Here is an 11,257-nt window from a genome sequence, read left to right as displayed (position 1 = left end):
TTGACTTTAAGCTGACTAGAGATATCAAACTTTCTTTCACAGATTCTTTGACATACTTGAACATTATTGAACAAATGTCAGTTGTGTATGAGTCTTGAATGATGTCAATCTGGATTGAAAATGTACTGACTCCTTTGTATTTTAGGGTTATTGCTCTCTGTCTTTCTATGCAAGAACTACAATTGGACATGACTGCAAACACAAGTCACTTTATCCTCTAGAATGTTTCTGTCAGTTTTTTCACCCACATTTCTAGGACTCAACTCCACATAGTTGTGCGGAGTCACACCTGAAGAAAATTGAATGTTAATTAAATTTTTCTGTGACTATATTTGGTCTCTGATATAATTTGAGCTAATAATGTCATTAATATAATGTAGCTTTTTAAGTGAATAGGTTTTATTCAATCAATATATTTTATTTCTTATATTTAAATGTTATTCAAATTCAGTTTTTTTTTTAAAATCTCAACTCAGGAAGAGCTATTCTTAACTATTAGTGATCAGAAATAAAGATAGATTTAAAACAAATTGAGAGTTTTCATTTCCAAAGTGCTACTTCTGCTTCTGCTAAGACATCATGCTTTAAAGTAGATGTGTCAATAAATAAATGAAAATACATAAAATAAAAATATATGCCACCTATTAACTCTCTGCTGCTTTTTGTGCAGAATTAAGCACACATACACTTAATTATTAATCTGATTAGTCTTTCTTCATCAGTTAGGAGGATGGTACAGTGTTACTCCATTTTATGGAGGATATGACTGAAGCTAGATAAATAGCTTTTACAAAATCACACAACTGGTAGATGGTAAAAGATAACTGTGTTTAACTCAAAATCCTTCTTGGATTCACTCAACAGGAGACCAGGTACCTGTAATATTCCAGTGCTATTCCAGACTCTGGGGGTTTTATGTGAACACACAAATAAAAATTTCCATCTTCACATAATTTATTCATTTTTAGTATATTCATAGTTAGTATATGAGAGTGTGTTATAGTTCTCATAAGCAAGGCAACTGTTCAATACCTCACAGCTTAGTGGGTTACTTTTCTCTCATATACTACCCTTCTAGCCTAATATTTGTGGTCATATTATAAGTTCTTTATAGGCTGGAAGAACATTTGATATTTCTCTTTTATATTAATTTCCTTATAGCACATGGTGTTGACAGATTATGATATTTAATGTGTGTTTTTGGCCAATTTCTGTTCTATGTCCTGAGCATCTGAACATTAATAAACCTTGGAGAAATCACTAGCTCAGGGTCGCTTTATTGCTTGAAGGTGCTGCTTCTTCTTTGTATAAGTAATGGAGAAGGTGATTAATCCAGGTCCCCAGGGTGTCTACATAACCTTCAACTCCAGATGTTGTGCTGAATTCATTTACAGATGTGCAATGCCAATTTAGAGAAAAAGTAAAAGACTGGGTACGTACCCTGGACAGTGAGCACCATGTTGAATGACATCATGTGCACTGTGTTGAAGCAGAGAGAAGAGTTAGAAGGGCAAGATGGATGTCATCTGCCTTGTTAAGTGGTATCTTCTTCTGCCTTTTGAATGAAATACCGGGAATGTGGCCCTGTCTTGTATTATTTAATTTCCAAAACTCTGGAAAATATAACCAGAAACAAAATATTTTCTTTTAATAAAAATACTATCATAAATTACTTCTCATTAGAATATTGAACAAATAGAAAATTCCAAGCATATTAAATACATACCATGTTAATTTCATACCAACTGATAGTCTAAATTAGAGAAATTTTTATAAGAAAAATAGAAATTTCCCCAAAAGTCAGTGTAGAAAACTATTTTCCTACACTCAGCTCACATTCCTTTAATCTAGAACTAACCAAACAGTTTGTAAAACGTTGAATCAATGACGGTGTCTTAAAGAATAACTGCTTTGATTCATACACAATCTGGTCCATAGTTACACCCAGTGGGTCCCAAGGAAAACCTTCCCACAGCCTATCAGTCAGTGAACTTTAATTCTAGGCACAAGAAAGGAACTGCAGAGCCTCCTTCAGACACGTGGGTGGGGATTTAGGTTGAGCATCCCTGAGGCTATTAAAAGCATTGGCAGAAGATCCTGTCCTGTGTGCCTCTAGCCATACATCATGAAGTTCAAATGGGTTTACAGATGAGCACTATAAACATTCAAGATATTCATCAAGTGACACAATTTTTCATATTCATAAACTATGAAAAGAGGGAACACTGCTCATTTCTTCCTACAGGGCTAATCTGACTACAGTCTTAAAAAAGAGAAAAGAAAATTCTGAAGACTTGAGCATTATACATCAAAACTGTTTCTGTATTGTGTATGTGTGTATAATGCAGGTGTGTGTGTGTGTGTGTGTGTGTGTGTGTGTGTGTGTGTGTGTGTACATGGGCACTTACATGAAAGCCAGAGGGCTGTATGTCTTCTATGTGTTCCATTTTCTTTTGTAAGAGTCTACCACTGAACCCAATACTCACCAACTGGCTAGACTGACTATCCAAGGAGCTCCAGGAATCCTCCTGCCTCAGCCCTTCAAACACTGGGGTTGCATATGCATGAAAACCATGCCCAGATTTGTTTAATTAATTTTTATGCCCAGCTCTTAATGTGGATAATAGAGATGTGACCTTAGTTCCTTATGATTGTATGGAAGGCACTTTACCAACTTAGCCATTTCTTCAGACCCTATTTATATACTTACATTAAAAAAATTTAAATGTATCATCAGTGCATAGAAAGAAGATACCTCATTAACAAATAAGATTGATTGCAAAATTTTAACATTATTTCAGTATTAGAACAATCTGTTGATGGGATTGACATAATAAGAAGACAAAAATCAAGCATAATAGTACTTGGCTGTAATCTAAATGGTCAGGAGACAGATTAAAGCACACCCAAGGCCAGTCTGGTCTATAGAGTGAAATATAGAACAGCCAAGGCTGTGTATCAAGATCCTGTTACACACGCACATATACACAAAATGTCACCTCAGTAAAAATCACCTGATAAAATTCAATTGATATTCATGATGTCAAAAAAATAGAGTCTTAGAAAATTTGGAATAGATATGATTTCCAAATTTGGTAAAAGGTATTACCAAAACCCAAGACTACAGTAAACTCTAGATTTCTTGGGAGGTATTAAAAACATTCTCTTTCAAATTAGGAGTAAAAGTCTACTGCTATCACTTCTAGACAACAGAATATTTGAACTTAGGCTGTTCAATTTGACTAAAAGAACATAGTAGGTACAAGAGTATGATAAAGGAAATTATAATTCATTATTTTCAGCTATTACAAGTGTCTATATAAAAATCTTAAAAGCTATTAAGGTTAATTGGAAGCATTAGTAAGGAAACTTGGTAATGTTTCCAGTAAAAAAGATCAATACACAGCTCAATGCACAATTATAAGGAGCAAAAAAATATCATAAAGCATTACATGTACTACTAATAATGGCACAACATTCAATGAATAGATATCAAAATGAGTGGCAACAAAACTTTTAAATTCAAAACTATAAGCTATGATTTGAAAAACATTTTTTAAAGCATTAAATAAATTGACAGGTACATATTATTCATTCAAGAACGAAAATTCTTCCCAAATTGTTCTTCACAATTTAATTTCAAAAAAAATAAAATTGCAATATTTATATTTAGGATAACTCTACTTCTGATATTGGAAAAATTGATGAATAGCTAATATGTGGCTAAAGAAAAGAAAAGTATGCACAGATGGCTGCATTGAGAATGATAACAGACAGCGCGGTTTGGGGGTCAGAGATGGGCGAAGCGACAAAAGCCGAGGTCCCATGCACCGAGGATCCCAGTGTACTACCATCTGACTCTACACACAAATGACATAGACAGAACAACCTGTCCATGGAGAACAAAAGCAGATACTCATTTCCTAGCATGAACCAGTGTTAGGCACAGCCAGAATTATGACCTAAGTAAAAGGCAGAACTCAATCTCATGTAAGACAGTACAGACCTGTGTGAACTCATGGGAGGAAAAGACTTTTTAACTCAAAATAAGAAGAAAGGTTGATCTACTGAACTATGTTAAAATTAGAATACACACACACACACACACACACACACACACACACACACACACACACACCAGGTTTTGCTTTCCACAGAAGATAGCAGACTGAAAGTAAAGAAAGGTGAGCCATAGCCTAAGAAAATACTTACAGCACATTAGTTTAATAGAAGGCTCTTAAGAAAAAATAAGCCGCAGATCAAGAGTAAAAGGCACGTGACAATAGGGGAACTGGCAAAAACTCCGGCATACATTTTCCAGAAAAATAAACAGCAGCGGTCAACAAATAGTCATCAGTGACCAGGGACGTACTCTGAAACCTCGGGGACGTACACTGAAACCTTGGGGACGTACAAGGAAACCTCGGGGAGACACAGCCACTCAAGCAAGGGGTCGGCAGAACCTGAAATGTTAGACAAGCTAAAAGGAGGCAAGATGTGTCGCACAAAGTTTTACGTCAATTCTGCTGAGTAGAAGGTAAGCTGAGACAGTCGCTTTGTAAAGTGATTTGTAATAAATATCTAAGAAAGTTAAAGAGATGTAGACCCCACAACCCAGCAAGTCTGCCTGAGCTGATGATTACAGGAATATTCATAAGTACACTGTTTATAATTAAAAGCATTTGGAAGTAATAAAATAATTACATATATAAAATAGAGAGCCATAGATAGTAAAACTGTGAATACTGCTATGTTCAAAAATCTTTCTTAATTCACCTATATTTTGCTCCATGAGCAAAATATAGGTGAATTAAGCATTAGTAAGCATTAGTAAGGAAACTTGCTAATGTTTCCAGTAAAAAAGATCAATACACAAAATCAAGCAAAATATAGGTGAATTAAGCATTATATTTATATGTATTTATTTGAGTGATACAGATGATAGTCTGTTTAGAGAAACAAGTGTGTATGAAACAATAAGAAAAACAGCGAATACAGAATCCAGATCCTAGCTGACTCAGTAGGAGAGGCAGGCATGAGCTCGACAGGTCAGGTATACTGAGAGGTTACTTCCTGAAGTCTGATTGTCCATGAGTTCATTTCAGTATTTCTTTAAATCTAAACATATGATATATATATATATATATATATATATATATATATATATATATATATATATATGTGTGTAGATGATGCATTTCATAATAAAAATTTAATATCATGGCAATCCTATGTTGAAAATCTTTTAGGAATCACAAAAGAAAAAGGTCTGTGGATTGCATCTCAAGGCATAGCAACTTGGAGAAAGGAATATGGAAAAACAAAAAACCCAGGATAGCCAAAAAAATCCTGTACAATAACACAACCTCTGGAGGCATCACGATCCCTGACTTCAAGCTGTACTATAGAGCTACAGTAATAAAAACAGCTTGGTACTGGCATAAAAACCGACATGTGGACCAATGGAATCGAATTGAAGACCCTGACATTAATCCGCACACCTATGAACATATAATTTTTGACAAAGAAGCCAAAGTGCACAATGGAAAAAAGAAAGCATCTTCAACAAATGGTGCTGGCAAAACTGGATATCAACATGTAGAAGGCTGCAAATAGATCCATATCTATCACCATGCACAAAACTTAAGTCCAAGTGGATCAAGGACCTCAACATAAATCCAGCTACTCTGAACCTGCTAGAAGAGAAAGTAGGAAGTAGTCTTGAACGCATTGGCATAGGAGACCACTTCCTAAATAGAACACCAGTAGCACAGACACTGAGAGAAACAATCAATCAATGGGACCTCTTGAAACTGAGAAGCTTTTGTAGAGCAAAGGATACGGTCAACAAGGCAAAGCCACAGCCTACAGAATGGGAAAAGATCTTCACCAACCCCACATCTGACAGAGGACTGATATCCAGAATATATAAGGAACTCAAGAAATTAGACATCAAAATGCCCAACAGTCCAATTAAGAAATGGGCTATAGAACTAAACAGAGAATTCTCAACAGAGGAAACTCAAATGGCTGAAAGACATTTAAGGAATTGCTCAACATCCCTATTCATCAGGGAAATGCAAATCAAAACAACTCTGAGATACCACCTTACACCTGTCAGAATGGCTAAGATCAAAAACACTGAAGACACCTTATGCTGGAGAGGATGTGGAGCTAGGGGAACTCTCCTCCACTGCTGGTGGGAATGCAAGCTTGTACAACCACTTTGGAAATCAATATGGCGCTTTCTTAGAAAATTGGGAATCCATCTCCCCCAAGATCCAGCTATACCACTCTTGGGCATATACCCAAGGAATGCTCAACCACACCACAAGAGCACTTGTTCAGCTATGTTCATATCAGCATTGTTTGCAATAGCCAGAACATGGAAACAACCTAGATGCCCTTCAACTGAAGAATGGATAAACAAAATGTGGTACATATACACAATGGAATACTACTCAGCAGAGAAAAACAATGACATCATGAAGTTTGCAGACAAATGGATGGATCTAGAAAAAATCATCCTGAGTGAGGTAACCCAGACTCAGAAAGACAAACATGGTATGTACTCACTCAGCAGGATACTAGATGTGGAACAAGGATGACTGGACTGCTACTCACATCACCAGGGAGGCTACCTGGAAAACAGGACCCTAAGAAAGACACAGGGATAGCCCAATGACAGAGAAATGGAATGAGATCTACATGAACAGCCTGGACAAGAGTGGGGGTAGTGAAGGGCAAGAGTCGAGGGAAAGAAAGCTTGGGGGAGCGGGAGATCCCAGCTGGATCAACAACAGAGAGGGAGAACAAGGAATAGGAGACCATGGTAAATGAATACCACATGAGAATAGAAAGAAGCAAAGTGCTAGAGAGGCCCACAGAAATTCACAAAGATACCCCCACAACAGACTGCTGGCAATGGTTGAGAGACAGCCCGAACTGACCTACTCTGGTGATAGGATGGCCAAACACCCTAATTGTCGTGCTAGAAACCTCATCCAACTAGTGAGGGATCTGGATGCAGAGATCCATGGCTAGGCCCCGGGTGGATCTCTGGGAGTCCAATTAGCGAGAATGAGGAGGGTTTATATGAGCGAGAATTGTTGAAACCAAGGTTGGATAAAGCACAGGGACAAATAGCCAAACGAACGGAAACACATGAAATATGATCCAATGGCTGAGGGGTCACCAACTGGATCAGGCCCTCTGAGTGGGTGAGACAGTTGATTGGCCTGATCTGTTTGGGAGTCATCCAGGCAGTGGGACCGGGTCCTGTGCTCATTACATGAGTTGGCTGTTTGAAACCTGGGGCCTATGCAGGGTCGCTTGGCTCGGCCTGGGAGGAGGGGACTGGACCTACCTGGACTGAGTCTACCAGGTTGATCTCAGTCTGCGGGGAAGGCTTTGCCCTGGAGAAGATGGGAATGGGGGGCGGGCTGGGGGGAAGGTGAGGGGGGCGGGAGGGGGGAGAACAAGGGAATCCGTGTCTGATATGTAGAACTGAATTGTATTGCAAAATAAAAATAAAAAAGAAAAAATTTAAAAAAAAAAAAAACAGCGAATACAGAATCCAGATCCTAGCTGACTCAGTAGGAGAGGCAGGCATGAGCTGGACAGGTCAGGTATACTGAGAGGTTACTTCCTGAAGTCTGATTGTCCATGAGTTCATTTCAGTATTTCTTTAAATCTAAACATATGATATATATATATATATATATATATATATATATATATATATATATATATATATATATGTAGATGATGCATTTCATAATAAAAATTTAATATCATGGCAATCCTATGTTGAAAATCTTTTAGGAATCACAAAAGAAAAAGCCCTGTGGATTGCATCTCAAGGCATAGCAACTTGGAGAAAGGAATAAGATCAAAGCTATTGTGCAAATAATATAGAAAATACAACTTACACCAAAGAACTCTGCAGAACTCTGCAGTTGATAAAGCCAGGAACTGAGGTGAGCTGTAATTTTAGAATGGCCTAAGTCTTCAGATTGGAGGAGGAGGAGGAGGAGAAGGAGGAGGAGGAGGAGGAGCTTTAGAGCTGTGCTGACTCCAGGGGGTAAACACACCTACACATGTGGGAGAGACTTGAGCAGTGTGACTAGAGCCCTTCCTGGATCTGTCTGCAGGCACCGAGAACCAAGCTGCCAGCCCCCCAGCAGACTCAAACCTTGAAAGCTCCCCATAAGTAGAACCTTGGAAGCCTGGTCTGGAAGGAAGGGAGCAATCAGAAGCCCCAGGGAGGTGGGTTCATTACAGCTGGTGGAAACAGGACCGAGGAGACAAAGGACATAGGGAGGTAGAGAGGGAGAAAGTCTGGAAGGGGGAAGGAGTCAGCTACACTAAACCTGAGTTCCATATACAGCAAGCTTTATTAAAATGGTGCCTTGGTTCTGACGGTTTTAATATTAATTTATTGCAGAGCTGAACTATTATAGCCAAGGAAAGCTTCAAGGGCCTGGAAATGGAATGTCCCTGGTGTTATGGAAAAAGACTATTCCAAGGCATCCCATATTCTCCTCTTACTCCCTCCACCTGAACCAGGACTCCTGAAAAACAGAAACCTGAGCCAGAGACTTTGTAACATGGTAGAATCTATCTGACACAGCCTTTAGATGTTGCACTTAAGCAAACAAATCCATTTACCTGTTGATGGACATCTAAACTGATTCTATTCCCTTGCTATTGTGAGCAGAGGAATAATTAAATACAGATGAAAGTATATCTGTGGTAGGATACAGAATCCTTTAGGTACATGCCCAGGAACAGTATAACTGGTCCATATGGATCATATGGTAGATCTATTTTTAATTTTTTTTTAGAAATCACCATACTCATTTTTATTATGACTTAGTAATTTTCTCTCCGACCAGCAATGAATGAAGGTATTATGCTTGGTATATACACACAAAGAATTTTAGTCAGTTTTAAGGGAAAAAATGAAATTGTGAGGTTTTCAAGAAAATCAATGGATCTAGAAAGCATTATGTTAACTGAGGTAGCCCCAACTAAGAAAGCTGAATGCCGAATGCTCTCTCCCATGTCAATCCCAACTTTAAGTGTTTATGTGACAGAGTGCACATTTCTAGGAGGGGGGTATTCATCTATGTTAGAGGAGAAAAGGGAGCTTGTGGGTGGGCATGGGAGGGCGATAGGGCACAAGTGGCATGGACGTGAGAAGGAAGCTGCTAGAGTGGGTAGGGAACAGAGGGTGACAGAGAGATGGGGGAAGAGAGGTGAAAAAATCAGCAGAAACAAATTTCATTTGGAAATGCCGTAATGAAATGTATTACTTTGTATGTTAATTTTAAACACATCCATTTTAAATGAATATTTCCTTTAAAGAAAATATTTGAAGACTTACTTCAAGTGCCACAGACTAGGGTACATTTCACTGTGGAGTCGTGGTAATTCCAAAGCTTTGCTACACTGGAACCCTAAGAGCTAAAGGCCTGTATTTCTGAAAACTGCAAAGTTTAGAAGAAATGCATCAACACTTATGGAGGAATAATGAAAACCGTAAAACATGAGATGATGCAATGTCCTGAAGTTAGTGTGGGGGACAGAACTGCAATCAAGTACTGAGAGACCCGAGATGAAATCTCAAAAAGATCCTCTTAGGCGAAGGATCAGGGAAATGACGGACAGAAAGAATGTCAAGCGGCAGGGGCTTTCCCAAGGAAGGAAAAGAAACAGCCCAGAGGAGACGAATCATTCCAGGGGTCCTCTGTCAGGACTGGGCGGATGAAATGATCTGTTCTGTACTGTATCTCCCATCTTTAATGCCTCGTTGCTGTCAACCTGCCCCAACTATCTATCTTCTACCCAGGCAGTTCATCACAGAAGTGTCATTCCTGGGGTGGGCAAATTGACCTGAGGACAAAATGAAAATTCCAAATTTACTCAAACAGTCAAACAGGAGTGTCTTGCCCAAGGGGGCTGCTAAATGTACCTTGACCCGTTCTTAAGTATTTTCCCCAGGAAGTAGAGGAGGGAGTGAAAGGTCAGCAGGGCAGAATGGGGACAAGATTATTTTGCTTTAAATAATGACAAATAACATCTTGGAACTTTGATACCACCTCAACAAAAATAATAATCATGGGCCTTTACAGCTAAAATATATTGATAAATCAGAGACCACCTAATGAAAAACACAAGGCAGTTACAGTCTCCAATTCTGTTTTGTTGTTCTGCTGTTTTGAACAGTTTTCATTTTGCTTTGTATTGTATTCAAATGTTAGTATACACGGATTTTAAAAATTTTTAAAAATTTCATATGTCTACTGTATTTACATTATTTTCTCATCCCTCCCCTCCCTTCAGCTCTTCTCACATCCCCTACACCCTCTCAAATTTGCTGCCTCTTTTTCTTTACTTACTATTGTTACAGATATATAAACAAATAAATACATAATTGCTGCCTGCTGAGTTCATTTAGTGTGGCTCACATGTATTTGATCATTTGGTATGTGATATCCCATTAGAGGGCTCATCCCTGAGGAAGACTAATTCTCCCCCTCTCAGTAGCATGAGTTGCCAGGAGATTTTCATCTGGATATCTGCTGTAAGACTGTGTCTTCTATCCATGACAGGGAAGCTGCAATCATGAAATTTCAATAATATGTTGCCTAAACAAGACCCAAATAAAAGCGATACCAGCCAACACAAATGTGAGAAACCACACAAGGCCCCTCTTCTAGATCTGGTTTGTTTGTATGAAGCTGTGTGTGTGTGTGTGTGTGTGTGTGTGTGTGTGTGTGTGTGTGTTTATTTCAAATATAGAGAGGGAAGTAACAGCTGTACAGATTCTGAAGAGCCAATAGTGACAATTCTTCATTAACTGCATAGAGTAAAAAGTTCTTGATAGAGAGTTCTACAGAGTCTATACCATACTCATTGTATGTAATTTATCTCTTCCAAACATGACTAAATAATGTCCTATGAGATCCTGTTTCCATACTAACCAAAACAATACCCCATACAAGTATTTTGTATACGTCAGTCAATGTCCCAAACATTTGTTCACTCTCTATAAAAACTCCATGAAACACATTTCCATCTTCATTTTTTAGAAGAAATATATAAGCTTAAAAAGATTAGTTCATTTCAGCTGAGATATGCTCAGCTTGTAGAGGGTACCCAGTGAAGGAGGTACTCAGTGTAGGATGTACTCGGTTTGTAGAGTGTACTCAGTGTGGAATGTACTCAGTTTGTAGAATATACCCAGTGTGGA

General features: G+C 38.3%; 1 long non-coding RNA gene across 2 annotated transcripts in view; it reads right to left on the bottom strand.

Annotated features, from left to right (window-relative positions):
- Window positions 1–1,480: 1,480 nt before the first annotated feature.
- Window positions 1,481–11,257, bottom strand: part of LOC131925492 (uncharacterized) — a 28,871-nt gene continuing 19,094 nt past the window's right edge. For both annotated transcript variants that reach the window (XR_009383264.1, XR_009383265.1), the window contains one exon: window positions 1,481–1,613. This is a non-coding gene — a long non-coding RNA (uncharacterized LOC131925492). The remainder of the gene's footprint in view (window positions 1,614–11,257) is intronic.

This window comes from Peromyscus eremicus, chromosome 15, assembly GCF_949786415.1.
Source record: "Peromyscus eremicus chromosome 15, PerEre_H2_v1, whole genome shotgun sequence".
NCBI lineage: Eukaryota > Metazoa > Chordata > Mammalia > Rodentia > Cricetidae > Peromyscus > Peromyscus eremicus.
Note: the sequence above shows the minus strand (reverse complement) of the source record. Positions and strands in the feature narration are given on the sequence as shown.